Source organism: Salvelinus sp. IW2-2015, unplaced genomic scaffold, assembly GCF_002910315.2.
Source record: "Salvelinus sp. IW2-2015 unplaced genomic scaffold, ASM291031v2 Un_scaffold1571, whole genome shotgun sequence".
NCBI classification, from domain to species: Eukaryota; Metazoa; Chordata; class Actinopteri; order Salmoniformes; family Salmonidae; genus Salvelinus; species Salvelinus sp. IW2-2015.
Window position 1 is genome coordinate 56,131 of NW_019942999.1, and position 27,997 is coordinate 84,127.

The 27,997-nt window shown below is 40.7% G+C and overlaps 1 long non-coding RNA gene across 3 annotated transcripts; it reads right to left on the reverse strand.

The window, feature by feature from the left end:
* LOC112071287 (uncharacterized) lies at positions 1–27,991 on the reverse strand. 3 transcript variants are annotated; one of them, XR_011475806.1, is made up of 4 exons: positions 27,718–27,991; positions 11,870–12,063; positions 4,662–10,117; positions 1–420 (listed from the first exon to the last, which is right to left on the reverse strand). It is a non-coding gene; the product is annotated as an uncharacterized lncRNA (long non-coding RNA). The 3 variants fall into 3 exon arrangements; XR_002894046.2 differs by lacking the exon at positions 1–420 and having other exon boundaries at positions 3,842–10,117; positions 27,718–27,951; XR_002894047.2 differs by lacking the exon at positions 1–420 and having other exon boundaries at positions 3,842–10,117; positions 11,870–12,060; positions 27,718–27,863.
* Positions 27,992–27,997: the final 6 nt, after the last annotated feature.

The following is a 27,997-nucleotide window of genomic DNA, read 5'->3' on the forward strand; positions in this document are numbered from 1 at the left end:
TTTCTTTATAATCAGTTTTCCTTTTTAATCTGTTTTCACATTTTTCATTGTTGTCGGGATGAGATGATGTACTGTGACTGTTTTTTAATTCAACCTTTAGCCAGGTAAGTAATTGGGAACACCCCTCCCCCCCAAAAAGGTGATGATATGCCAGATTTAAAACATGACTGAAAAATGCCTGATCCAATGTTGTTCCTAAAACATATTTACTGTGAACCTTTCTCCTCTCTGAGCCTTTTTCTTCCCCTGCTCCTGAATCCTTCTCTGCCCCTCCCATGTAGTCCTTTTGTTTATGTCTCTGGGTTCTTTAGTCCAGTCTTCTCCTGCCTCTCTGCTGCTGATGGAAGGGATTGGCCATGTTCATTTATACGACAGGTGAGCCAGCCCAGCTGCTACCTGTATGAGCCTACCTTACAACAGCTGTCATACAGACACACACACACACACACAGACACGCATGCATACACACACACAAATTAAAAAAATATATAAACATTCTCTACTCCGCACCGAACCATAAAGATGCACATTGCATCTAGATATTATAAAACAAACAACTGAATGCCTTGTAGGCCAGTGAATTTCTGCTGATGAAACTTCCTGTTCATTATTATGACTCTTACATCTCTTTTTAATGACTTGGCTAGACTAGTTGATGCATCTCTGTCATTTTCCATGCACCATTGTGGCAGTCATWACATTCAGCCCTGAGATTTACCTTATGATGTGACTCAATTGCAGGAGACCAATAGATCAGTATTTACTCAAGTAATTGAACGACGGCGAGGCATCTAGCTGTACACCTGTCATTTGCTTTGAGTTCAGACGTGACGATCGCTACAGAGAGGTCTCCTGCCTGCCCTCTCTCGCCCCGACCTCTCTCCATTACCCTAGCAGACAGCCTTTGTCTAAGCGCCATGTGGAAAATGAATACTCACTAATGGGTTGAGCAGCATGGCACTGTGAAGGAAGAAAGGGGGCAGCTGACAGACAAGGCGATTGGGGGGGRGGTGCAGGTGGAGGGGGGTCAGTAGACTGCATCTATTGCGCCTACCTGTCCACACCTACCTGGCCGCAGGTACACCTGTCACTGAGAATAAATCAGATACCAGATGAAATTCAAAAAATCCCACTGTTCCAGGGGGGGAAAGGTGCTACACAGTACACCGAATGTTACCTTCTGTTCCATGTTCGTTATGATGTTATACGGCAGTGGCATCTGCTCTAACCAAGAAGATTATAACTCTGAGTAGCATAGTCAATGAAGGGAAGTTTATGTCCAAAGCTGATCTATTTTTAGACTGAGCATGTATCCTTTRAGACAGATTTTCTGAAGTCTGTGTGGGTCAAAAGGTATTCGTCCTTTTACCTTATAACCTAATCGCTTTTTACCTTATGACCTAATCATTTATTTGATTGCTCTTCTTGTCTAGGAAAAATCTGCAGATGCCTGATGTGCAGAGATAGTGCCGGGCCACTTACTTGACGGTGGCTGTGCTTGGAGTCGGCCCTGCAGTGACCCATGACAAGTGTGGCTGTTGTGTGCGTTGCCACCTCCAATGTGCCGCTATTAAGATTTTACCACTGCTCATAAATTTGCTCACTTTGATGTAGCGCATGTCTTTTCAGTCAGCTGATCTAAAGAGACTAAATAGAACACCTGATACTGGRTTTTATATCTATACATTTTACAGAGTTCTTTGATATCTTGAGCAAGATTAATTAAATCCCTTCAATTACGAACTTCTTAAGGTAACTGTCCAGTGTTTCCAGAGTTCTATGAACTATGACCTATAATTAATTACAATATTAGTGGGAATGTGATATTTTTGACTGATATTATGATTGTCTGTTGGTTTAATGTCTGCAAAGTAGTTTAAATGCTGTCAGTTCCACTTTACATATTGCATGCATTTGTGGGAAAGTGATTTATTTCAGTGTATAGCAAACAAAAAGCATATTTCCTTGTAACYACAACAACATTTTAAATACAAGTGAACACTATCCATCCCTTGATCACCTTTTCTAGATAAGAGTCAAGTACATTGACGGTGTCAAGTACATTGGCTGTAAGCTTTCCTTTCAAAGAGCAACTCACCATTAATGAATGACGTTTTCCACAGAATGGAATATTCCTTCGTTGTATGTGTAGGCCTGACAAAAGACTAGGGGTTAGTGCAGTGCATTGCAGCTTAGGACGCACTTTGCTCTTTTCAAATTTTAGCATTATGCCTGTGACATCAAAAGGGTCTTTGAGCGCGTCGYTATGTTCAATGAGCTTTCATCTTTTTACCTCATTACAACTTTCACAGTGGCACAATGACTTGGCAACAAAGCTGTTGTCTGAAATCCTCTCGAGATGTTAGGCCCCCACGCTTTAACTCAGCCCTCAACGCTTTGACTCAACTCCTGCATTTGAATTACAGGAAGATCTCTGAAAGTGAGGATTCGTAACTCCTCAGATCAGACTCTTCACGATCACATCACAGTAAATCCCCACAGGGATCTTCTGCATAACATGAGTTGAGCTGATCAATGGGTCTACTTCGTTAGTTTCTATTGAGGCTTGGACACCATGTCCACAAAGAAAGCTTACTGGAAGTGAAACATACTTACCAAAATAATTAGAAATGTTTGCAAATTGAATGTACCAGGTAGCTAGAATAAACAATTGCAAAGAATTTCAGACACGAAAAGTTAGACAATATTATATTTCTTCAAAATAGTACTTTAAATTATATATAGTGTTTTTATTCTTAGAATATAAAATGACATTTGGGCTTTTTTTTCATTTCCAATATTCTATATCAAGACCCCAATATTTCTTCAATCAGATTCAGAAGGAAAACAAACACAGCTTTGAGTGAGCCCCTGGAGTGTGTGTACACACACACACACACTGAGAATTGGGCTCAAAAAGTCAGCTGGACAGTAGAGTTCCAGAGGTACTGCTGACCTAGTTTTGATCTCTGTCTGTCTGTCTCTCTTTATCCCTCTTGTTCTCTCTCTGCTTCTCTCACTGTCTCTCTTTCTCCCCCCCCCTCTCTCTCACTTGTTCTCTCTCTGCTTCTCCCCCCCTCTCTATTGTTCTCTCTATTCATCTCTCTCAATTACGTTTCAATTTAAGGGCTTTATTGGCATGGAAACATATCTTAACATTGCCAAAGCAAGTGAAGTAGAAATAGACAATAACAATTAACAGTAAACATTACACTCACAAAAGTTCCAAAATAATAAAGACATTTCAAATGTCATATTATGTGCAAATAGTTAAAGTACAAAAGGGAAGATAAATAAACATAAATATGGGTTGTATTTACAATGGTGTTTGTTCTTCACTGGTTGCCCTTTTCTTGTGGCAACAGGTCACAAATTGTGCTGCTGTGATGGAACACTGTGGTATTTCACCCAGTAGATATGGGGGTTTATCGAAATTGGGTTTGTTTTCAAATTCTTTGTGGGTCTGTGTAATCTGAGGGAAATATCGGTCTCTAATATGGTCATACATTTGGCAGGAGGTTAGGAAGTGCAGCTCAGTTTCCACCTCATTTTGTGTGGAGTGTGCACATAGCCTGTCTTCTCTTGAAAGCCAGGTCTGCCTACGGCGGCCTTTCTCAATAGCAAGGCTATGCTCACTTAGTCTGTACATAGTCAAAGCTTTCCTTAAGTTTGGGTCAGTCACATTGGTCAGGTATTCTGCCACTGTACTCCATTCAGGGCCAAATAGCATTCTAGTTTGCTCAGTTTTTTTCTTGATTCTTTCCAAATTGTCAAGTAATTATCTTTTTGTTTTCTCATGATGTCACGTTCGTCGCAAGGAGGAGACCAAGGTGCAGCGTGATATGAATACATTCTTCTTTTAATGAAGAAAAAACACTAAACAAACTAACAAAGTAACAAAAACGACCATGAAGCTATATAAAACGAGTGCTGACAGGCAACTACACATAGACAAGAACCCACAAAACCAAAAGGGAAAATGGCAACCTAAATAGGATCCCCAATCAGAGACAACGATAAACAGCTGTCTCTGATTGGGAACCAATTCAGGTCACCATAAACCTACAATACCTAGACTTACAAAAAACCCTAGATCTACAAAAACCCTAGATCTACAAAAACCCTAGACAAGACAAAACACGCATACCCACCCTCGTCACGCCCTGACCTGACCAAAATAATACAGAAAACATAGACAACTAAGGCGTGACACATGATTTGGTTGGGTCTAATTGGGTTGCTGACTAGCTTTCTTAGGGGACTCTTCTACAGGTTCATCTCTCTGTAGGTGATGACTTTGTTATGGAAGGTTTGGGAATCGCTTCCTTTTAGGTGGTTGTAGAATTTAACGTCTCTTTTCTGTATTTTGATAATTAGTAGGTATCGGCCTAATTATACTCTGCATGCATTATTTGGTGTTTTATGTTGTACACCGAGGATATTTTAGCAGAATTCTGCATGCAGAGTCTCAATTTGGTGTTTGTCCCATTTGGTAAGCGGTTCCCAGACCTCACAACCATAAATGGCAATGGGTTCAATAACTGATTCAAGTATTTTTAGCCAGATCCTAATTGGTATGTCGAATTTTATGTTCCTTTTGGTGACATAGAAGGGCCTTCTTGCCTTGTYTCTCAGATCGTTCACAGCTTTGTGGAAGTTACCTGTGGCGTGTAAGGATCGACGCAGGAGATGAGAAGCAGGTACAGGGAGTGAAGGTTTAATAGCTGACGGATATGAAACGGAACAGGAACAGCGTCTGGACAGGAACACATAACAACAATTAATGGGGACACAGGGAACACCACAGAGGAACAGACAGATATACAGGGGGTAATCAACAACGTGAAGGAGTCCAGGTGAGTCCAATGAGCGCTGTTGCGCGTAATGATGGTGACAGGTGCATGTAAATTAGGGTAGCCTGGCGCCCTCGAGTGCCAGGGAGGGTATGTTGAGGACGAGATATGTATAGTTTTTTGTGTGCTCTAGGGCAGGTATTCCCCAGGGGTACGCCCAATGCCGTCAGGGGTAMGCCAAATAAAAATGTGATTAACTTTTTTTATTTATATATTTCTTAACATTTTCAAACAGTCCATTTATATTTTCCAACGGGGCAATACATTTGGGTGAGGTTTTTTTCTTGCCTGAGTAGCCTCGTTTCACTGCCAAAAATAAAATTCAACCATCTAGTGTTCAGCGAAATAACAACACAATGTCAAATACAGGTAGCCTAGTCAAATAATTAACATCCAATCACATCAATCAAGCCATAACAGGGAGACATAGTGGAGTAGTAACGCGTGTGCAAGCAGTTGCTCCCGACGCCACTTGGGTACACTGCAGCATCCACTGAGAGTCTCTTGCTGCCAAGGGAATGACTGACAGCTTGAAATATGTWTTGGACACTACAGTGAAAATGGTTAACTTTGTTGAAGCAAGGTCCCTGAACTCTTGTGTATTTTCTGCACTTTGCAATRATATGGGCAGCGGCCACATAAAGGTTTTACAACATACAGAAGTGCGCTGGTTATCAAGAGACAAAGTATTGGCAAATTTTTTTGAATTGAGAGACGAGCTTAAAGTTTTCTTTACTGACCATCATTTCCACTTGTCTGACCGTTTGCATGATGACGAGTTTCTCACACGACTGGCCTATCTGGGTGATGTTTTTTCTCACCTGAATTATCTGAATCTAGGATTACAGGGACTCTCCGCAACTATACTCAATGTGCAGGACAAAATTGAAGCTATGATTAAAAAGTTGGAAAGATGGAAAGACAACATACAGGTCTTTCCATCATTGTATGATTTTTTTGTGTGCAAATGAACTCAAGCTTACGGAAAATGTCAAATGTGATATAGCAAAGCACCTTAGTGAGTTGGATTCGCAATTACGCAGGTACTTTCCCGAAACGGTTGMSGCAAACAACTAKATTCGTTATCCCTTTCATGTCCTGCCTCCAGTCCACTTACCGATATCTGAACAAGAGAGCTTCATCGAAGTTGCAACAAGCGGTTCTGTGAAAATGTAATCAGAAGCCATTGCCAGATTTCTGATTGGGCTGCGCTCAGATTATCCTGCCTTGACAAATCATGCTGTTAAGACACTGATGCCTTTTGCAACCACGTACCTATGTGAGAGTGGATTCTCAGCCCTCGCTAGCATGAAAACTAAATACAGGCACAGACTGTGTGTGGAAAATGATTTAAGACTGAGACTCTCTCCAATACAACCCAACATTGCAGAGTTATGTGCATCCTTTCAAACACACCCTTCTCATTAACCGGTGGTGAGKTATTCACCATTTTTGATGAACAAATAAGGTTTTATATGTAAGATGGATGAATAAAGAGCAACATTATTGATTATTATTATATAATTTTTTGTGCCTTGGTCCTGTAAGTGCTCTTTGTCACTTCCCACGAGCCGGGTTGTGACAAAAACTCACACTCATTCTTATGTTTAATAAATGTATTGTATAGTGTGTGTGTGGCAGGCTTACAATGATTTCAAAAAACAACATTTGAGAGTGCGCTGAGGGGGTACAGCTGGAGGTTGAATGTTTGAAGGGGTACGGGACTATATAAAGTTTGGGAACCACCGCTCTAGGGCAACAGTGTCTAGATGGAATTTGTATTTGTGGTCCTGGCAACTGGACTTTTTTTGGAACACCATTATTTTTGTCTTACTGAGATTTACGATCAGGTTCCAGGTCTGACAGAATCTGTGCAGAAGATCTAGGTGCTGTTGTAGGCCGTCCTTGTTTGTGGACAGAAGCACCAGATCATCAGCAAATGGTAGACATTTGACTTCAGATTCTTGTAGGGTGAGGCCGGTGCTGCAGACTGTTCTAGTGCCCTCGCCAATTCGTTGATATATATGTTGAAGAGGGTAGGGCTTAAGCTGCATCCCAGTCTCACCCCACGGCTCTGTGGAAATAACATTAAGAAAGTTACCGCACACTTGTTTGTGTACATGGATTTTATATTGTCGTATATTTTTCCCCCAACACCACTTTCCATCAATTTGCAAAGCAGACCCTCATGCCAAATGGAGTCGAAAGCTTTTTTGAAATCAACAAAGCATGAGAAGACTTTGCCTTAGTTGTGGTTTGTTTGTTTGTCAATTAGGGTGTGCAGTGTGAATATGTGTTTTTTATCATACGGTAATTTGGTGGAAAGCCAATTTGACATTTGCTCAGTACATTGTTTTCACTGAGGAAATGTACGAGTCTGATGTTAATGATAATGCAGAGGATTTTCCCAAGGTTGCTGTTGATGCATATCCCACGATAGTTATTGGGGTCAAATTTGTCTCCACTTTTGTGGTTCCAATTAATGGGGAAGATGCCAGAGCTAATGATGATGTTAAAAAGTTTAAGTATAGCCAATTGGAATTTGTGGTATGCATATTTTAGTATTTCATTGAGGATACAATCAACACCACAGGCCTTTTTGGGTTGGAGGGTTTGTATTTTGTCCTGTAGTTCATTCAATGTAGTTGGAGAATCCAGTGGGTTCTGGTAGTCTTTAATAGTTGATTCTAAGATTTGTATTTGATCATGTATATGTTTTTGCTGTTTGTTCTTTGTTATAGGGCCAACAAGACTGGAGAAGACCTCCATTTTGAATAGATAACTATTCATGTTGTTGTTTGTTTAGTGTTTTCCAATTTTCCCAGAAGTGGTTAGAGTCTATGGATTACATTGAGCTGATTTCTGCCATGCTGTTCCTTTTTTTTCCCCGTAGTGTATTTCTGTATTATTTTAGTGATTCACCATAGTGAAGGCGTAGGCTCAGGTTTTCTGGGTTTCTATGTTTTTGGTTCGATAGGTTTCTCTTTTTGCATTCTTCATCAAACCATTTGTCATTGTTGTTAATTTTCTTCGGTTTTCTGTTTGACATTTTTAGATTTGATAGGGAAGCTGAGAGGTAAAATATACTGTTTCGGTTTTCTACTGCCAAGTTTACACCTTCACTATTACAATGAAACGTTTTGTCCAGGAAGTTGTCTAAAAGGGATTGAATTTGTTGTTACCTAATAGTTTTTTGGTAGGTTTCCACACGACTTTCCTTCCATCTATAGCATTTCTTAATATTATTCATTTCCTTTAGCTTTGATGCCTCATGATAGAGTAGTGCTCTGTTCAAGTAGACTGTGATTTTGCTGTGATCTGATAGGGGTGTCAGTGGGCTGACTGTGAACGCTCTGAGTGACTCTGGGTTGATGTCAGTGATAAAGTAGTCTACAGTACTACTGCCAAGAGATGAGCTATAGGTGTTCCTACCTTAGGAGTCCCCTCGAAGCCTATCATTGACTATGTACATACCCAGCGTGCGACAGAGCCGCAGGAGTTGTGACCCGTTTTTGTTGGTTATGTTGTCATAGTTGTGCCTAGGGGGGCATATGGAGGAGGGAATGCTGTCTCCTCCAGGTAGGTGTTTGTCCCCCTGTGTGCTGAGGGTGTCAGGTTCTTGTCCAGTTCTGGCACTTAGGTCGTCACAGACTAGTACATGTACCTGGGCCTGGAAATGATTGATTTCCCCCTCCAGGTTGGAGAAGCTGTCTTCATTAAAGTATGGGGATTCTAGTGGGGGGATATAGGTAGCACAATGGAGGACATTTTTCTCTGTTGAGATAATTTCCTTTTGAATTTCTAGCCTAATGTAAAATTTTCCTGTTTTGATTAATTTAATAGAGTGAGTTAGGTCTGCTCTATACCAAATTAGCATACCCCCTGAGTCCATTCCCTGTTTCTAACCCCCCCCCCCCTCTTKTTCTCTCTCTGCTYCTCTCTCTCTGTCTCGCTCTGCCTTTACAACTTCATTTCCTCTCCTGTTGATTTGGAGTGTTTGTTTTAAAACACTTTTATCATCTGTGCTTTACAGGCTCACTGTAATTGCTGGGTATGAAACGAAAGAGCTGTAAAACACACAAATAAATATTTGACTGATACAAAAGGTGTCCGTCTGACCCAGGTCATGTAGAAAATAACAAATCTAATGAATTGCCCTTATTGTGTAGACTTTCTGTGCTGCCTGTTTTCCAATCATAGACCTACCAATCAGAGCTAGGCTTTTGTTCACGTTATCGTGCTGTTCATTTATCTCGCTGCCGGAAAGCCGTGTTCAGTTAACGCCATCATATCATCTGATTGTGTTATCAAAGTTGTGCTACAGAACGCTCTCTGTCGTTTTACAAAGGGACAGACGTTATTGAGGAGAAAAAGGTTAAGTGCCTGGACCTAGACCGTGTTTATAAAACCTTGAAAACAACTCCAGAAAAATCTAAATAAAATCAGGACAACAAAACAGTTTACTTTGTTGACAGGAAATATGCTTTTGTGTCTTGATGATCTATTCGTCATCCACCTGTCATGAAACATTAATGAAACAATCAAATCAACCACTCCATTTCCAGAGAATCAGTTTGTCATCCTGCATATTTCTGAACACCCTTAGCACCTTTCTGAATATCTCTCATTGCCTCCACTAGGCTTCTCATGAACAAGTGTTCAACCCACATTTGTTTTTTTTAGAAAGTGAGAACTGAAACACAATTCATTTGTTTGCTTTCCCCGATGCTTGAGACCACAGCGACTCCAATCCTCCCGTTTTAYTTGTTTGTGTGAAAGGTTGTGGAACACTGGGGGGACATTGGACTTGGTCTCTGGTGAGGATCTCCGGCCACTGCAGTCAGTGACTAAGCTAAGCTAGCCAGGGAGTAAGTAAAGTGGGTGGGCTCTCATTTAGCTAGGCAGTGCTGCTCTTGTTTGTGGTTGTCCCTAACAGCGTCGGCGACTCCAATCCAAAGCACCTGTGTTTGCTCACTAGCTTCCCCCAATCTGCTCAAAAAATGCTGCGAGCATGTCACATGGCCGCCTGATAGGCTTTAAGAACAGTTAATCATTAATGGTGCCTCTCTCTCCCTATTCACGCTGCCTGACACAAGCTTTGATATGTCATAGATCCAGACAGGTCAGACGCAGACGTAGCCAGGTAGACAAGCACTCAGAGAGGAAAGTGCCTTTGTGGTTCTGTGTCTGTGGATCTGAGGTGATGCAGGGAGAAGATTGTAGGCAGCACCGCATTGATCCCATTGGTCCCATTCCACCTCCATCTGTGGAGGATAAAGCCAAAATAACACAAGTTAATCCCCAACAAAACACCTTTGCCATAGGATACATCTTTCAGAAAAACTGGTGCGACATTCTTTTCCTCAAATATACAACAGCACAAGACTTCAACTATCAAAGCATTATCATCGAGCTTTCAATATGTCATATAGTGTCAGAAACGTACTGAAATGGTGTGGTGATAAGAATGAGAGCTTGACATTTCCAAAGAAAATGTTATTCTGATGGAATCTAATCAGGACCACCTCCATTTTTGTCCAACATGGTGCCTGATAAAAAAAAATATGACCATCAACAAAACAAGTCATTCAAGGTTTGCTCCTGGTTTACCATCCCATAGTTAATTAAAGGACCCTATTCTTGGTTTGTTCTCTAGTTCATGATGTGAATGAGAAGTCCAGGGCTCATTTCATGCCTGTCTAAGTGGGCTTTATGGCAGAAAGGGGAAGCATGAACTTGCTTTCAGAAAAGCCGGGACACATTTATCTTAGAAGAGAATTAAGTCTACACAGCTTCATTCTTATAACCCACTAAAAGGGCCAGCGACAGCTCTTATCTCCCATTTGCCTGAACTTGCCGATGGTTTTCTAAAGAGAGTTTGTCTCGGTCCACCCACCCCAACCCCCAAAGCCAATAATACTGTATGAGAGTTGGAGAGGGTTGTAGAAGCTCGAGTGTAAGGCWAAAAATATTGTGAAACGTAAGTGAACAAAGTGGACACCATATGTAGGGTACTTTGCAAGCTATGAGTCAATCATTAATGTGGCGCATTCAGATATCTGCTCTCTCCTAGTGAATAGAAGTGAGAGATAAATGGAGGTTTGCGTTTTAGGGAACAGGGTGAAGCTGGAACTGAAACGGTTTTGCACACAGCAGTTGAAGAGTTTTGTGATAGGTTTTCATGCCAGAATCTCACTTAGGAAAYGTGTCACGTTATTTGTTCCATCAACAATTAGATCAAGGTGATTCATTCTGGTATGAGTCAGTGCTTGTATTGATAATGGTTTTATTAAACACTGCTATGAACCACTGATGTTGTTGCCTTGACTTAAAAGCTTTTACAACATCCCCTCTCATCTCAGATGGAGTTTCCCAGTTTCTCCTTGCCTCAACTCACTTAATCTCCATCTATRATTTTTTTAAATAAAAAGTAGAATATAAGTGGATTGAAATTCCTCCTACAAGAATACAACAACGTGTAAAGGAGTTTGGCAAACAGAAATAAAAATCTATTTATTAACTCCAGTGACTTGGAAATAATTGGTTCCTTTCAGATCCTCTTATCCATATTTGCTGTCTTATATTGGTAGCCATTTTCTTTTCTTTTTCATACACTTGTACCATGTTCTTTGTTTATACCACGCATGTATGAACGTCACAGAGCCTTAATCCTACCAGTGTATGTGTGTTGTCGTCCATGGACAGTTTATTTGCTAACCCTGGCCAGCCATGATAAGGACCATTGGCGTCCCCCCTCTATAACTCAGCACCTCGCCTGACCACAATCAGACAATCTGTTCTGAATCATCTAAATACATTAACATTGGGGTTTTTTTCAGAAAAAAAAAGGTCAAATAAAGGTCAAAACTAAGATGACCATAATCCTATCCTGCTGCACCCACCAGGAAATAAATTGTGTTGATCCGAGTCAACGAGTGGCTTATGGTTCAAACAAAGGTTCCTTTTTCAGAAGGGCAGGTAGGAGATGGATGGCTTGGTAAACATAGCTGACATACCTGGCCGCTGCCATGGGGCGGTCACAGCACAGCCCACGACAGAAGGGACCATTTGGTGTGGTGGCAGATCCATCTGCTTCTCCTGTCCGAACCTCTCCTCTTCTCATTATGGCCTCCTCTCCTTCCTATCCCTCTTCTCTCTGAAGGAACCTCTCTGACGGCACATCCATGGAGCCCTCCCCAGCAGAGCCCTGCTAGACAGAGAGAGAGAGGCTCAAGAAACCCCTTTCCCTTCATTTATTGATGTTTGTTATAGTTCTGCGATCCGTCCTCAGAGACCCAGCACCTCAAATCAACTCAAACAAGCTGAATGTGCCGATAAGCATGGGATGGCAGCAATCATTCCCAAAGCCTCAGAGCAAAACATTTTATTCAGTCACATTTAAGAACCTGTATGGGGAGAAAACTCAAAACCTATATACATTTGAGACTTACTTTAATAAAGTTGTATACCATGTTGTAATGGTTTAGTACATAATAGGACATCACATATACCTGTACATATAAAAAACGTATTGTCAAAAGCCTGGTTATGTGAGTTGCTCGTTTTCCTTTGAGAGAGTGGACTTTGCGGTGTAGGTCACAGAGACGAAGCTAAAACAGCTCAGTGTGAGTAGTGGCAAGCAGGTATAGATAGGAGAATGGGGAACACCCAGGAATGTTTAGCTAACTCGCCTGCAACATTCAAGCACGTGTGTCAAGGGTGTTTGCGGGGTGTTGACACCTCCACATAGAGAGGTAGTACGGCGAATGACATCACCAGTGGACTGCTTGTGATGAGTACTCAGTTTGTTTCACAGACACAATGCAAAAAGGCACAACACTCAGAAATATCCCCAAACTAGTAAGTATCATACATTAAGCACACTGGTATAGAACAAATTAGAATATTGAGCATGATCTAAAATAAAACAGCAGTCATAAAATAAAACATTTCCCATGTATAAATTAATTGAAAATAAGATCTTTGCAACTGGTGAAAGCTAACAACTGTCATCCTTTTGATAAATTGAGGGATGAATGTATATTGTAGCCACATGTTCTATAAGAGAACACTGTCAACCAGGTAAAAATGTGCATTTGTGTAGCTTCTTTGAATTATGCTCGTCTGTCAATTAATCAACCAACACCACCATGGTCCAGTACCATTTTATCTTGATATCTTGAAATGATATTATGACCCTCCATGCTGAATAAGAGAAAGTGCTTAAATCATTTTCTCTGTTTTTGCACACCTCAAACACATATTACATGTTTGTTTGACATAGCAATTGTACTCTACTAGCTTTTTGTTCATTTCCTATTTATATAATTCAAGAAAAACAATACAATGATACAATTATAGTCAAATTTCATGTCATTCAAATAGTTATTTTAATTTAAACCTAGCTACAGACAAATTGTTGACAAATGGGTCATTATATTAAGTGTACTTATTCTCAATCTCCTATGAAAACAATGTAACTATCGCACATAAATTATAGAAATAAATCATTGCATTTGTAGAATACTACAAAATGCTTTCCTTTTTGTTTCTTCTTCTTAAATTTCTAGAGCTCTGGCAAAAATAAATACTATGTAGTCCAACAGATGTGTAATATTATCCACATAGTGAGGGCATTTAATTATGAAGGAATTTAATTATGTATCTATCTGCCTCTACATTAAATAATACACAAGGTCATCTTGTACTTCTCCTAAAAGTGTTAATTTCGATACATAATTGTACATTTTCATTCTAAGTTTGTAAAATGCTTCATAAAAACAAGCAAACCTTGCCTTATATTGTACACAGTCTTTCAGTCGATCAAAGTCAACATATTGCTATGTGTTATATAGTTAAGTTATCAATGTATTATTCTGCAATTTCATTCAACATTATGTTCTAGTGGTTATCAAATTGTGAGTGACATTGCCATTTTATGCCGTTTCAAATCATGCAATTGTTGATTAAATCCGCTGTTAAATCAATCCACCACGAGCCACAATTTAAGATGAAAATGAAATTAATGCCCTTGAAAGTATGTACTTACTTAAAGAAAAAAACGATCTTACATTATATATGATTTCATTGAAAAATCTACCTGCTAAGATCCCTGCATACATTTCCAATACAATAAAACATGCATTATAAAATACAGTTAATGCAAAGTGCATCAAGTAATGTTCTCTGCTCTGGGTTGTCAAAGGAGCAGCCAATGACAGTTCATTCTGTGTCTGACCACCCACTAGGAGCTGCAGGGCATGATATTTGATGGCTGTGACTGCAGCCTCTTGCCTTCAGACAACCATACAGGTGACTAAAGACCGTCATGAACACAGTACATTTCAGATGACCTTAAGCATCATAACATCAACACTGAGTGAGTCATCCGAGTGCTCTCTGACACAAGACAATAGCCCGGTGAGCCTGAGGTCGTCAGCGCCTGGGGTAATTGGAGGAGTGTTGTAAATTTCTTGTATGACTCATTGTGCATTGTACGGAGCCCATAACTCATGTTCTCAGAACTCATAAATTACACGGCCACGGACAACCTTAAGCAGTGTTGAAATGCCTTGAACAGAGCTTTATTTCAGGGTCAGTGGAGCGTGAAGCTGAGAGGGCTGCCAGGGCCGGCACCACCCACCACCCACCACACAGGTGGCTGCCTCTCCGCTCACACAGCCCAGTAGCACACCTATTTATCCTCCCATACCTGAGCTCTGACATGCTCACTAAACGTTCAGAGGCTCACCAAACTGCGAAGCTGCTCACTCTCAACCAAAACAAGCACTTATTGTTTCTTAATGATTATGCTCTCTTTGCTAACACCCAAGCTACATTTAATCTGTATTTTATATTTTATGTACAATAACAACTAATTTAAAAATGGAAAATGTGATTGACATAAAATTGCTCTGTCTTTGGACATTCAACTCCAACGCCTGAATGAATCCATGAGCAAAGTGCTTAACACAAAATGACAATGAGAAGAAGGACCTACAAAACGGCAACAACCTGAGAAAATTAACTGTGACAATGATTCAACTGCAACGTGTTCCATTAGATACACTGTTCTACAGGGCATCAGAGTCCCCACCATCCACAGCCTCTGGCCCTGACCACCCAGAGGGACTCTGACATTAGTGGGGGATGGGTGTGTATTTGAGTGTGTGCGTGGTGTGTGTATGCCATCAGACGTTTTTTCAAGAAACTGTTATCATTGTTAGCTACATTTCTTCAGCGGACTACGAGAGGGAACTGTAGTCATTTCTGTTCCTGTCAAATAGACATTACAAAGGTTGAGTCTGAATACACATTCCACTAAAAACGAAACAATGTAAATGCGAACACAAACTAACAAACTGAAACAAAAGACCACAACATGGCTCCTGCTCTCAGTCAGAGGAACGATTAGCTTTATTTACTCTCTCGAGTTGGCATTAGGTCATTTAATGACCGCATCTCATCTCTTTCTCAAGGGCCGTCTTGCAGTACTCAGCAGTGGGCTCCAAAATGCTGAAATACAATGTTGAAATGTCTATTTCACTTTCACACATAAAATTATGTCATGGCTTTAGAAGCTTCTGATAGGCTAATTTACATAATTTGAGTCAATTGGAGGTGTACCTGTGGATGTATTTCAAGGCCTACCTTCAAACTCAGTGCATCTTTGCTTGACATCATGGGAAAATCAAAAGAAATCAGCCAAGACCTCAGAAAAAGAATTGGAGACCTCCACAAGTCTGGTTCATCCTTGAGAGCAATTTCCAAACGCCTGAAGGTACCACGTTCATCTGTACAAACAATAGTACGCAAGTTTAAACACCATGGGACCACGCAGCCGTCATACCGCTCAGGAAGGAGAAGTGTTCTGTCTCCTAGAGATGAATGTACTTTGTGCGAAAAGTGCAAATCAATCCCAGAACAACAGCAAAGGACCTTGTGAAGATGCTGGAGGAAACAGGTAAAAAAAGTATCTATATCCACAGTAAAACGAGTCCTATATCGACATAACCTGAAAGGCTGCTCAGCAAGGAAGAAGCCACTGCTCCAAAACCGCCATAAAAAAGCCAGACTACGGTTTACAACTGCACATGGGGACAATATCGTACTTTTTGGAGAAATGTCCTCTGGTCTGATGAAACAAAAATATAACTGTTTGGTCATAATGACCATCGTTACGTTTGGAGGAAAAAGGGGGACGCTTGCAAGCCGAAGAACACCATCCCAACCGTGAAGCACGGGGGTGGCAGCATCATGTTGTGGGGGTGCTTTGCTGCAGGAGGGGCTGGTGCACTTCACAAAATAGATGGCATCATGAGGATGGACAATTATGTGGATATATAGAAGCAACATCTCAAGACATCAGTCAGGAAGTTAAAGCTTGGTCACAAATGGGTCTTCCAAATGGACAATGACCCCAAGCATACTTCCAAAGTTGTGGCAAAATGGCTTAAGGAGAACAAAGTCAAGGTATTGGAGTGGCCATCACAAAGCCCTGACCTCAATCCTATAGAAAATTTGTGGGCAGAACTGAAAAAGCATGTGCGAGCAAGGAGGTCTACAAACCTGACTCAGTTACACCAGCTCTGTCAGGAGGAATGGGCCAAAATTCACCCAACTTATTGTGGGAAGCTTGTGGAAGGCTTCCCGAAATGTTTGACCCAAGTTAAACAATTTAAAGGCAATGCTGCCAAATACTAATTGAGTGTATGTAAACTTTTGACCCACTGGGAATGTGATGAAATAAATAAAAGCTGAAATAAATCATTCTCTCTACTATTATTCTGACATTTCACATTCTTAAAATAAAGCGGTGATCCTAACTGACCTAAGACAGGGAATTTTTACAAGGATTAAATGTCAGGACTTGTAAAAACTGAGTTTAAATGTATTTGGCTAAGGTGTATGTAAACTTTCGACTTCAACTGTGTGTAAATGGGTATCTTTATCGTATCCTGTGCTTGACTTGTGCTGCCTCCTTTTCTGTAGAGAAGAGGGATCAGGCGTTATCCCCCCACCCTAACCACCGCCCGCTGTTTATCGAAGAGAGAGCGATTCAAGACTTAAACGACAGCACATGCTAAGGTGAACCCTGTCTCTTATACACATCTAGATGTGTATAAGAGACAGGTACGGTGTTCAATGGGAATTAAAAGTATAGGGCAGCTGGGCTCTTATCTGGCCAGAGCGATGAAACCCGGCAACAAAGGGAGGCCTAAGACTAAGAGGCTTGATGCATGGGAAAGCCATCGGCCAGCCATTGTGGCTGCCCTTCTGCTGAGCAAATAGTCCAAACTGTTCATTCCCCATCTCCCATTCTCTCTGAGGTACATTGTTTGTGTCCTTGCATTTCATTCTGACTGGGGAAGATTGCTCTCAGGGCCAGTGAGCAAACAGTCCAGAAAAGAGCCGGCTATCTCCTGCGGTTCCCAGGAGAACTAGCATTTTTATTTCAGCTCCAAGCTGTCAAAGGATTGGAGAGTTTGTGTCAGGATCCTGAATTAATTGCTTTAAGCTGTGTGCGTGGGGGGGGGGACTGCATTTTATCACCAAATGTTCAGTAAAATGTTTCCTAGCAATTATGCACCCCCGCCCTGCAACGTAGGCTTTCAGTCACCAAACATTTGGTGTTGGATACATACAGGATGGATTTCTGAAACTCAAATGATGCATTTAGTTGTAATGGCAGCACAATAGTATGAATAGTGACGGAACAGCATCTGTCAAGGATTTGTTGGTATGGGAGTGAATTGAAAACTTTCTTCTTTGTTTTCTATAATAATGATAGGTACACGAGCCAGGCTTGGCAGAGAATTGACCAAGCTTCCTCCATAAAGTATATCTGGTCAGACATTTGGTGGAATGGGATACAGAGTCTGGAACCTCTGTCAGAACTGCTAACGTGACCTTAGGTACCATCTGTCACTCACAAAATCATCCCAAATCACTGCTTACTTAGCAGCTATATATTAGACATTTTGGATATGTGACACTGGCATATCTGTTGGCTAACTACGCTCAGCTTCTAATGCCAGAGACAACAAACCAGACAACTGTTCTTATTTTGCCCTACCAATTCCTCTATCATTAGATATATCTTGAATTATGGTACAAACGCCATACAGCGCCACACTGATTATGGCAACAAAATTGTACACGTTGATTTTATAGTTCAAGTCTAATCATGAAAACTAAAACACACTCTTACTCAAACCTCTGTGAGAGGCTGGTATGCATTTGCATCTTACACGCATTAGCAATATTTGACTGTACCACATGATACTATAGCATTTGTATGGATTAGTTGTTTAGAAACTAGTATCAATCAGCTCACTGCCTCAAAGAGTTCATCATTTAACTAATGCTTTGCTTTGCATGTCAACCCCACCTGAAATTTGCATCAATATAGTAACGCAACAGTCTCTGAAATAATGACCTCAAACAAGTCCAAACACACAGCTGCTGTAACTGTAACCAATATTTTCCAGAACAATATCAAAGATGTGTTGCACCAATACCCTGAAGAAACCAGAAATAACATTGCATCCATACATTTTTTCTATTCAATGGCATCTGGCATCTGTTCAATGCCTCTATTGCACATAGGAAAATAAAGTTATCTGATCATGACACATACATCTGGGTGGATTACTTCTTCATCTGACAGGATATTATATCCCACTCCAAACTATGTCACTGTCAGCGGTGAACAGGCGATGGGTTAAATAGTATGTATCAGGGGGATACTCTGTAAGAGGAAAAGTACAGCTCTTGTCTTTTAATGGTAATCTGCTCAACTGCTCTATAGACACCAAGCAGTTTTCCAGGACCCTTCAGCTGAGCATCAGCCTGTACGTGATAAACGACACTGCCATTTATATGGGATTAAATTGGGGATTAATTTAATTCAAGTCAGGGTATGTGAATTCATTAAAAGGCTGACAGTGGCTTATACATGGAGGGAATTTAATTTGGATCCTCAGAGGACACCTCTATTGGGGCGTGGGGGGGGGGGGGGTCATGTTAAAGTGGAGGTTTTAAAGACACAAATAGCTTAGGTTTCCCGAATGACACTCATCTTTACACACATTGACATGTTATTTCTGTAGATTGGTTGTTATTAAATTGAGTCGAAATGTTATTAGATGAAGGCTTCCCTGGGAAAGAGAGCGAGGAGTGGGTTATTTAAAAGTGGCGAAATAGCCTATGCATGTTAAACAATGCAGAGATCAGGAACAGTCCTCTGTACTGCTATACCCATGAAGAAGAACAAATACAAGACTTAACACACATTTTAGCTTCCACTTCTATGGTATTCAAATGAGTACATTATTTGAATGTCAGTGATTCTCATGAATGTTGAAATCGCATATATTTTAGCCTCCCTGACAAGCTGAGGCGGTGTAGAGATATTACATTCAACTTGGAAGCAGATTACAGAATTCATCCCTGGAGAACACTCTTTCCTCGCATTCAATAAATTGGACAAGTCCTATTGTAAGATAGCCTATCACACCAAACATGTCTGCATAGGGAACATATACAGAAGAAAATATTACGTCGTTTGTTATTCAGAGTTGAGTGTTGGGGCCACACGCATGGCCATAACTACAAATGAGGACACCAAGGTCCGGAACTCGGTAATTATTTATAATTTGAAGAAGAAAGAGAGAAAAAAAATATATATATATATGGTCCTACATCTAAATATTGCTCCAAGCGTTGATCAAAGCTCAGAACGCGTATATTATTGATCTGACTGCGTTATATTAGCGCCAGCCTCTTTGCAAACGAGCGGAATCATAAACAGTGGTTTGTTCGTTATGTTCGCGTGCGTCCCCCGATTTGCCTCCCGGATTTTCCTATTTTGCAAGCACATTCACCACTTTCTCGAACGGCTAACTACGCCAAAGGCCTGAGACGTAAAACGAACTACCCCAGCTCGGAGTCCACTCAAGTAGGCAACTAGAGACACTGATGTCAGTGTGTTTGCAAGATACCGGGAAAAAAAGATTTTAAAAACCGTCCCGCGACTCCTGCCGTCTACAGACACCCCCAAAACAAACAAAAACCGACTCTCGGAGAATGAGTGCACAACGGAAAATAGTCGCTTATGGATGGATATATGTCAGTCAGTCAAGTGGCTAGCTGCCGTCAGAGACTTCTATTGCAGTAAAGTTGAAGGGCTCTGGCTCGTTTACTTAGCCAGCTAGGATGAAGTAAGAAGCTAACGTTAAATGGAGCCTACCTCAGCATGAGCAAAAAAATACGCTACTAGGTTCTCATAATAACTTTGCTTTACAGATAGGTTACTGAGACAGACAGTGATTTGGCGCTCAGTGGTGAGGCTGATGGAGGAGGCAATGCATGCAGGAGGAAGCAGGGGAGACGGAGAGACAGGAAGCAAGCAGAGATAGGTTAGTACAGTGGTTCCCAAACTTGGGGTTGGGGCCCCATGTGGGGTCCCATTAGAAAATCTGTACTAATCTTATCAAATAAGTTAGGAACTTAAAAAAAAAGAAGTTATGTTTCAATATCAACATCTCCGAATGGCCTATCTTGCCTATAGGACTAGGCCTACATTAAAACACAAACAATACAGTTCTAAAAATGCCATACATTTTCGTTTCGGCACTGATATTAAGTTCGAATAATTTCCCCCTTTCAGGGGTATAACATTACAATTGTATAGCTAATAGGCTATGTGTTTGTAGATCGACTGAGGTGAATGAACCTGCAGCAGCCAAAGGTGATAAAGGCTGGGGTCATTTTTGCTTGTTTTTTTCTGTTCTCCAAATAGCATTTTGACGTTTTTTAATTATATATAAATGCAGCAAATGAGCTTCAACTTCTAGAAAATGTATCTTCCGGACCGCACTGAAACTCAAACCCTGGTTACGGCCCTGGCCACACGGGCTTGTTTGCCTTTGCTGGAAGCTGAGATTGGTTTGGGGTTTAAATGAATCGCTGGCGCACTGCGTTTTTAGGTTTCATTAACTTTTAATGAGTTGTGTGTCCTTGGCTGTGACTGACCTGTAGGGCTCAGGCCTCAGTTCCCTGGGGGAGAGAAGTCAGGTGAGGAAAGAGGTTGGCAGACATGCCAGGGACATGTCTGTGTGTGAATGTCTGCACTGGGTGGAAACAGAGGAAGAAGGCAATAAAAGATGGTCTGAGTCCATGGCAGAGAAACATTCAGAGATATCCATCAGTACTGCCAGAGTCTGAATCTAAAACCCCATGGTTTTCAGGCCTCGGGGGGAATAAAGCAACCATGTCGGATCAATCACAGCTGAGCAGGAATCTCTTTAACACAGCTGAATGACATATTGTTCTATGCTGGCTTTGCCAACAGGGTTCACTCTCAAACACTCACATCAAACCAATTGGGAAATGTGACTGCAGAATACTATGTTACCGAAAAAGGCTATAGAAGCACTTAAATAACACAACACACATTTCTCCATTTTGATCCCGCTAATACTTAGATTCATATTTTGGACTTCTCTAATCTTGATTTAATACAGTGTCTTGCTGCATGGTTGAACACACATGTATTATCTTGCCATGGGTTTTCCTGAGCTTCATATATCTCCTTGAGAAGCTTATCTTCCTTCCTAGCATGCCTGAGCCTCTCTTAACTGTTCTCTTGCCTGTTATCCCCTTTAAATGTTCATCTGCTTTTAGTACTGAGCATTAACTGAAATGTCGGTTATTTTTCAGTTTTATAACAACTAATTGACAGACGTTTGAATTCCATTTTGTTCTTTTTTTGTGAGCTCAACGCGCATATTGCACATTTCTCTAGATATAAATCAGATCCAGCCTGAACTATGCTATGTAGAAGGGAGTTGTAGTTTCCAACAGGCTAATATTATACATTGTTTAGCACATAAAACGTGGTAATTAACTACAATGACCATAATCCATTGCGTATCGATTTGTCGGGTATGTCTTTGTTTTAAACCTGCTACGGAAGAGACAGAAGAATGCGCGATCGTGAGGGGATATAGAGCAGCTGTTGCTTCGCCAGGTATCTCTACCTGAAAATACACGATCTAAGTGATTGATAGTTGGTGTTCAGCAGTCATAAATGTATGCCATATTAACTTTGAAGAACTAAAAAAATCGTGATTTTGTCAGACAGCATAGGAAGCAGCTCTATAGAGATGAGATGACTTGTAATGAAATAATAAAGTCATCAAATAAAACAAAAAAGTAATATACACAACAACTGAAATATTGTTTTAAAGTAAAGTAACGTGAATAAATGATGGTTAATAATTGAAAAGCAATAATGGGCAGTCACTACCATCACGGGACTTGTATTCATTATTTTATTCTGTGTTGTTACAGTATTAAACCCAAATAATCGAAACCACAATCAAAAACGGTGATTGTATTTTTATAATGAACCAAAAAGCCGAACCAACCTAAAAAAGACCTAATCGCTCAGCAATATCTGCTTTATTCAAGCACAATCAACACCACTTGTACGTTTGTGGTCTTATTTTTCCGTTCATCCTATTTATCCACAAGGATGTCCATTGTTTTTGCTGATGACTTTGTATCCATATCACTGCATATCTTTTCAGATGACTCTTCGATGCAGATGTAGGATCTTAATTTGAGCCAAGTTTGTTCACAGCTGGACAATAATGCTGCAGCAACAGGAAATGTGAGTTATTGTTTGGATTATAATTAATGGACATTTTTGGTTGATACATTTAAAGTTAGGGCAAATCAAGTTGGAAATGTTTAAGTGGAATTTACAAACTTTAGAAGCCATTTTATACCTTGAATACACTACGAGTTTGCATTTCCTGCTATATCTATTGGCTATGCAGGAAATGTCCTACAACAACAGGGTGGTCAAATGAAGATACTACATCTTTAAATCTAGGATTATTTCTACAGTGCATACTGTAGATGGACAAGCACCAACCATCCTTCCAGTCTGAGGGATACAAAAGCAGTGGGGTACTGAGAGGCACCCCGTCCTGACCAGAATAGGTTGTCTTTAGGTCAGTGCTTGTCCCACCAGCTGCTGCCTCGGTACTGTCAATGGGCATTATTGACTGGTTTCTCTGTGACGCCAGTGCGGCCCTCTGTGTGTGGATGTGTGGACCACACAGCCATGCGGCCTGGCTCAGGCTGAAAGGAATCGCTGGTCTGTAATGTCACACTGCCGTGTTAGAGAGGTACGGACACATCACAGTCACCGGCTGCATTCTCACCATGTCCCCCTCTCCCATCTCACACTGCTCCTTTTCCCATACTGACACTCTGACCTTTGATTTCTACCTGCTCTGGTGGGTCAAACCTGAAATGATGGCTGGAATTTATCGTCTGAGAAAAGCAAGCCAGATGTAATGAATGGTGTTACCTGTACATCAAATAGGAGTTGTTTCCTCCAAACTGTACTTCAAATAGGAGTTGTTTCCTCAAAGCTGTACTTCAAATAGGAGTTGTTTCCTCAAAGCTGTACTTCAACTAGGAGTTGTTTCCTCCAAAATGTACTTCAAATAGGAGTTGTTTCCTCCAAACTGTCTCTGTATATTTCTTCTGATATGTCTGTTCAGAACTCAGACATTCTCAAATGAATGGGAAAGAGATGTCAAGTTAAGAGGTGTGTGCAGCAGAACGATGTATCTATAGGAGTGACAGCTAGGTTCAGAAGAACAGTGTGTACAATAAGTGAGGTATCGGAGAGAAGTGTAGGTATGGCCAGGGCGCAACTTTCACCCCCCCCCCCCCCACACACACGTTCTGAAATTGCATTTTTGTCCCCCCCACCCAGTTTTATCATTGGAATGTGATACATAACAAGGCAACGGTGTGGAACATGCGGACGCCTCCGAGAGGTCAGGTAGGCTGTTTGGAGTGTTTATCCGACCGGATAACAAAAAAATATATAATATTATTCCCCCCCCACTTCTATTACAAAAGTTGCGCACCTGGGTATGATAGAGAGGTGTGTGGCACATGACATGACTCTGCTAATTCCTGATAGTTATCAGTGAGGATGGGATACTTCCTGGTGTAGTCTCCATTGAAACAGTATCAGCAGCTAAATACCGACTCCTCTCCGGAGCAACACACAGGGAGTAGAGTGGGCATCTGTTCTCTTTTCATCCTGTTACATTAGCCCTTCTGTGCTACATTGGGATGTGCACAATTGCCTACTCTCAATGCTTCTGAGAGCCCTCTCCATATCCCTCTCCATAGCGTTTTGTTTCCATTAGAACAGCCAATGATTCATTCACGGTGGAGCTTTGGAGGAACTAACATTTAGGACCCACTCAATTAGGGTACAAACAGACAATGAGGAGGTTTACTGTAAAGTGAACAGAGAAGGCTTCTGCCACAGAGTCAGGCAGACACAGTTTCCCATATTGGGTAGACCACAGGATGTTTCCCACACCATTCAGACAACCATATTTATTATCACCATTTGACTCAAATCAATCTAATTTCTCATACTACTTCCGATATGAATTGCTAAATACATTGAAAATATTGGTCAAAATCATGTCCAAATACTAACTGCAATTCATCAAACATCAACATGTATAGAAGCCTATGAACCTGTAAGGGAAACCTGGCAATACATTCATGTTTTTTAAAGGTGTATAAGGTATCATTTCCAATTTTCTACTTCAGATAAGTATCATACCAAATTAGAAATATTGTAAGAAAAAGTGCAAATTGTATTTGCTATAGAATGAATGATTGGGGTTACCTATGAACTGATTATTCTTAGCTTTTTCACTTGTTCTTCTTCTTCATCATCTTTGGGCTTTGATAGCAGGGTGCAAACCAATATTAGGTGGATTACAGCTTTTTAACTTTTGATATTTTCACATATATGAAAACGAAAATGTATATAATTTATTTTTAAATCTAGTTTCCCCCCCCCCATCTATTGAAAATGTCAAATTATTCTAGTCAAAATGCTTATCGTAGTTCTCAAAGGATCTATTATCAACCTTTCTCAATATAGATTTTTTTTCTCTCGCTTGCACCTCTTGGTCTCAACGTCTGTTAGTTAGTCTATGGGCATTCGATCATCAATTTAAAAGCAGTAGCCTAATTATTAATAGTCTACACGAATAATAATAATTATTATTATTCTTATTATTATAAATAGTAATAATAATTGTGATAAAAAATTATGACAATAATAATAATGATAATAATAATGTATTCCCAGAGGGAAAATAGGTTTGCCACCAGCAAAATACATAATCTATGTTGCTGATTTTTTTCTAGAAATCTATTTAAATAAAGGAATTATATCCCTTGCCTAAATAAATGTATATATGTACTGGATCCTAAATGTATGCACTTATTTGAATAGCATAAACTCGCTCTCCCGCATTGAGAATTATTCATGCAAAGTGTCAGCTAATTAAATGGCCACTAAAGCTAGTGTTAATTGAAGCAAGATGGGTGGACGCGATGGGCGTAAATCATGACGAGGATCTAACTGACTGCTGAGAAACCATGGGTGGCTTTGAGTTTTCACTTTGTTGTCTTTAATATACTGTAGGATAGCAGTTTCCCTTACTAAAATATGGGATTAGGAGTATTTCGCGTGAAAGATGAGTTAAATTGGGGCAGTGTGGACGGTCCCACCCCTGCAATAGGCTAAAACCGAATTACAGCTTGTTAGACCGGTGTCCCGCTATCACCCGGGAGACCGTTCTACTTGGGTGTTCCAGGCCCTGGTGGTGGCTGCATGTGAGCTTAGGCTACTAGTGCTTTCAACGGGAATATAGGGCCAGAGTTGGTAACCCATCACACATGATATTATTATGGGCCTATATGTCTATGGGACCATGCGCATCTACTGCTATGAATACACTTGGTTAATTCAAATGATGCAATCCATGGTTCCATCATGAAGAGCAATACCCCGGGCCAACGATATCTGTTATCAAAATGAAAACCTATTTCAAACCAGTTTTCAACATTTTGCTTTGATGCTTATAGACCTTATATCGATGTGTCCCGGTGTTGTGAGAATTTTGTTCCAAAGCTCATGCAATAGAAATGCAAACGGAAGGACAGATAAGGCATCCGCGAGTTCAGCCTCTGAGTCTAGAAGGGAGCATGAATGAACAAAACCTGGCGTCCTCACAGCAAGAGGAATTTCATCCAAGTTTGACCACAACTTGTTCCAATAAATCCAGACTAGGTTTCGGTCTTGAGAAATGCCATTGGTTCCTTGTGTTACTCAAACTAATCTAGAAATATGCAAATAGGGCGACCGGTAAGAAATGTAATTAAAATGGGTTAGCAAAGTAAAGGGATCAACAAGTTGGACCATCGCTCATCTTGTTGCTATAACAACAGTGAAGGGGTTGCCTGTGATGGTGTGCCCAGGCCCTTTGCAGAGGCATCTCTGCGCTGAAATGTGAAACCCCTTTGTGTGTGTGTGCGTGTGTGCGTGTGTGTGCGTGTGTGCGTGTGTGTGTGTGTGTGTGTGTGTGTGTGTTGATACGCGCGTGCATCTGCCTGACCAGCCAGCGAGGACGCATGCATATATTTCTATTGCCGATTTCTTTTAACTTAGGCGAAAACAAAACACTTTTCGGAAGCGGGCCTTTATAAATGGTTCTCCACAATAATGAAGGTCCTGGTCCATCATGTCATGTAGCCTAGCTATCTCAGGTAACTAATAAATTGGATGATGTAGGCCTAGGAGGCTGATGTCAGTGGCGTAAACTCTCGTGCACTTTTGGTAAGAAGGTTCTCCAGTGCCGATTAAGGCCGGTTACCTTTGAACTAGGGTTCCTAAAGGCCATTCCCATTTCACTCCATCCTGGAGGAGGCTTGACTGAGGTTATCACCTCCATCAAAGGATCGGAGTAGAAGAGCGTCGGCATATGCTATTTTAATAATGGGTAATGGGTATTTTCGAGGGCTCTTGCTCCTTGTGAGAGCGAGATTGGAGGGGAATTAATTATTGAAAACGGTCCCCAGTGTTTTGGACGCATCATACGGATTCATTTCAACATTACAACTTTTACTAGGCTACTACTATTTTCTGAGCACAATGGTGTATTTTTTATACAGTAGCCTAAGCCTATTACGCAGGCTTCTTCTTATTATTATTATTATTGTTATTATTATCATATTATTATTATTATTATCATCATCATTATTTTATTAGCCATATGTTATCATTAGAAGTCCGCAACCAATTGTAAATAGGTATCATGAATGAGATGGGGAAGATAATGAGGATAATTTATGATAGCTAATTCATTAAAATAAATGTTCTTGACATTTGGAATTCCAATATTGATTAGTGTTTGAATTATTTTCAAGCAGTGTGTGTAAAATTATCTATCATCCCCAAAAGAAAGCCAATAGAAAATACCTTGATGTTAACTCAATGGGTTTCTGAAAACCTGAAAACACAGCAAAACACTCAAAAACGGATAGCAATGAAAAAATAGGCTATAAACCACTCGGACGCTAACATTTGAATGTTGGAGCCGCAGGGTTTCATAGTAGGCTATAAAACAGAGTTCCATGCGCAATGGAGCAAGTGCTCCTCTCGTGACATCAGTGATATATATCAGCTGCAATAGCTCTCTGACACGCAATTGAAAGACACTGAATGAAGAGGCAACAACCTCTATCACAGAACTTGCAAATCACATCAGCCTTTTTGAAGCTTTGAACCAACCATTGTCATGAAACCCAATAGGGCCTGCTTGAGGACCTTTCTAACCATGATTTCAGCCAGTGCTCAGTTCTCATCTAGCATACCCCCGGCCCCAAGCGAATAACTACCATCACACAACGATTGAATTGAAACAAAGTTAGGAAATATATAATCAAATGTCCATACCTGTGAAATACGGTGGATGCTTACTGGCAAGCTAGGAGCCCAATGTGGAACCTCGCCTTCAGCCTTCTGCAAAGGGCTGGAGACATCACGGCATTTATTTGAGCTCAAACTCTGTCACTGTTGACTTTAGCACAAAGCAAAGATTTCACTGCCCCGCTAGTTAAAAAAAAGAAGATTATTTTACCGAGATATCGATCAGTGTGCTAAAAAAAATAATCAGTTACGCATTATGTCTAAAATGAAGAGAACGAAATTGAATGTCTGTGTACATTTACTGAGC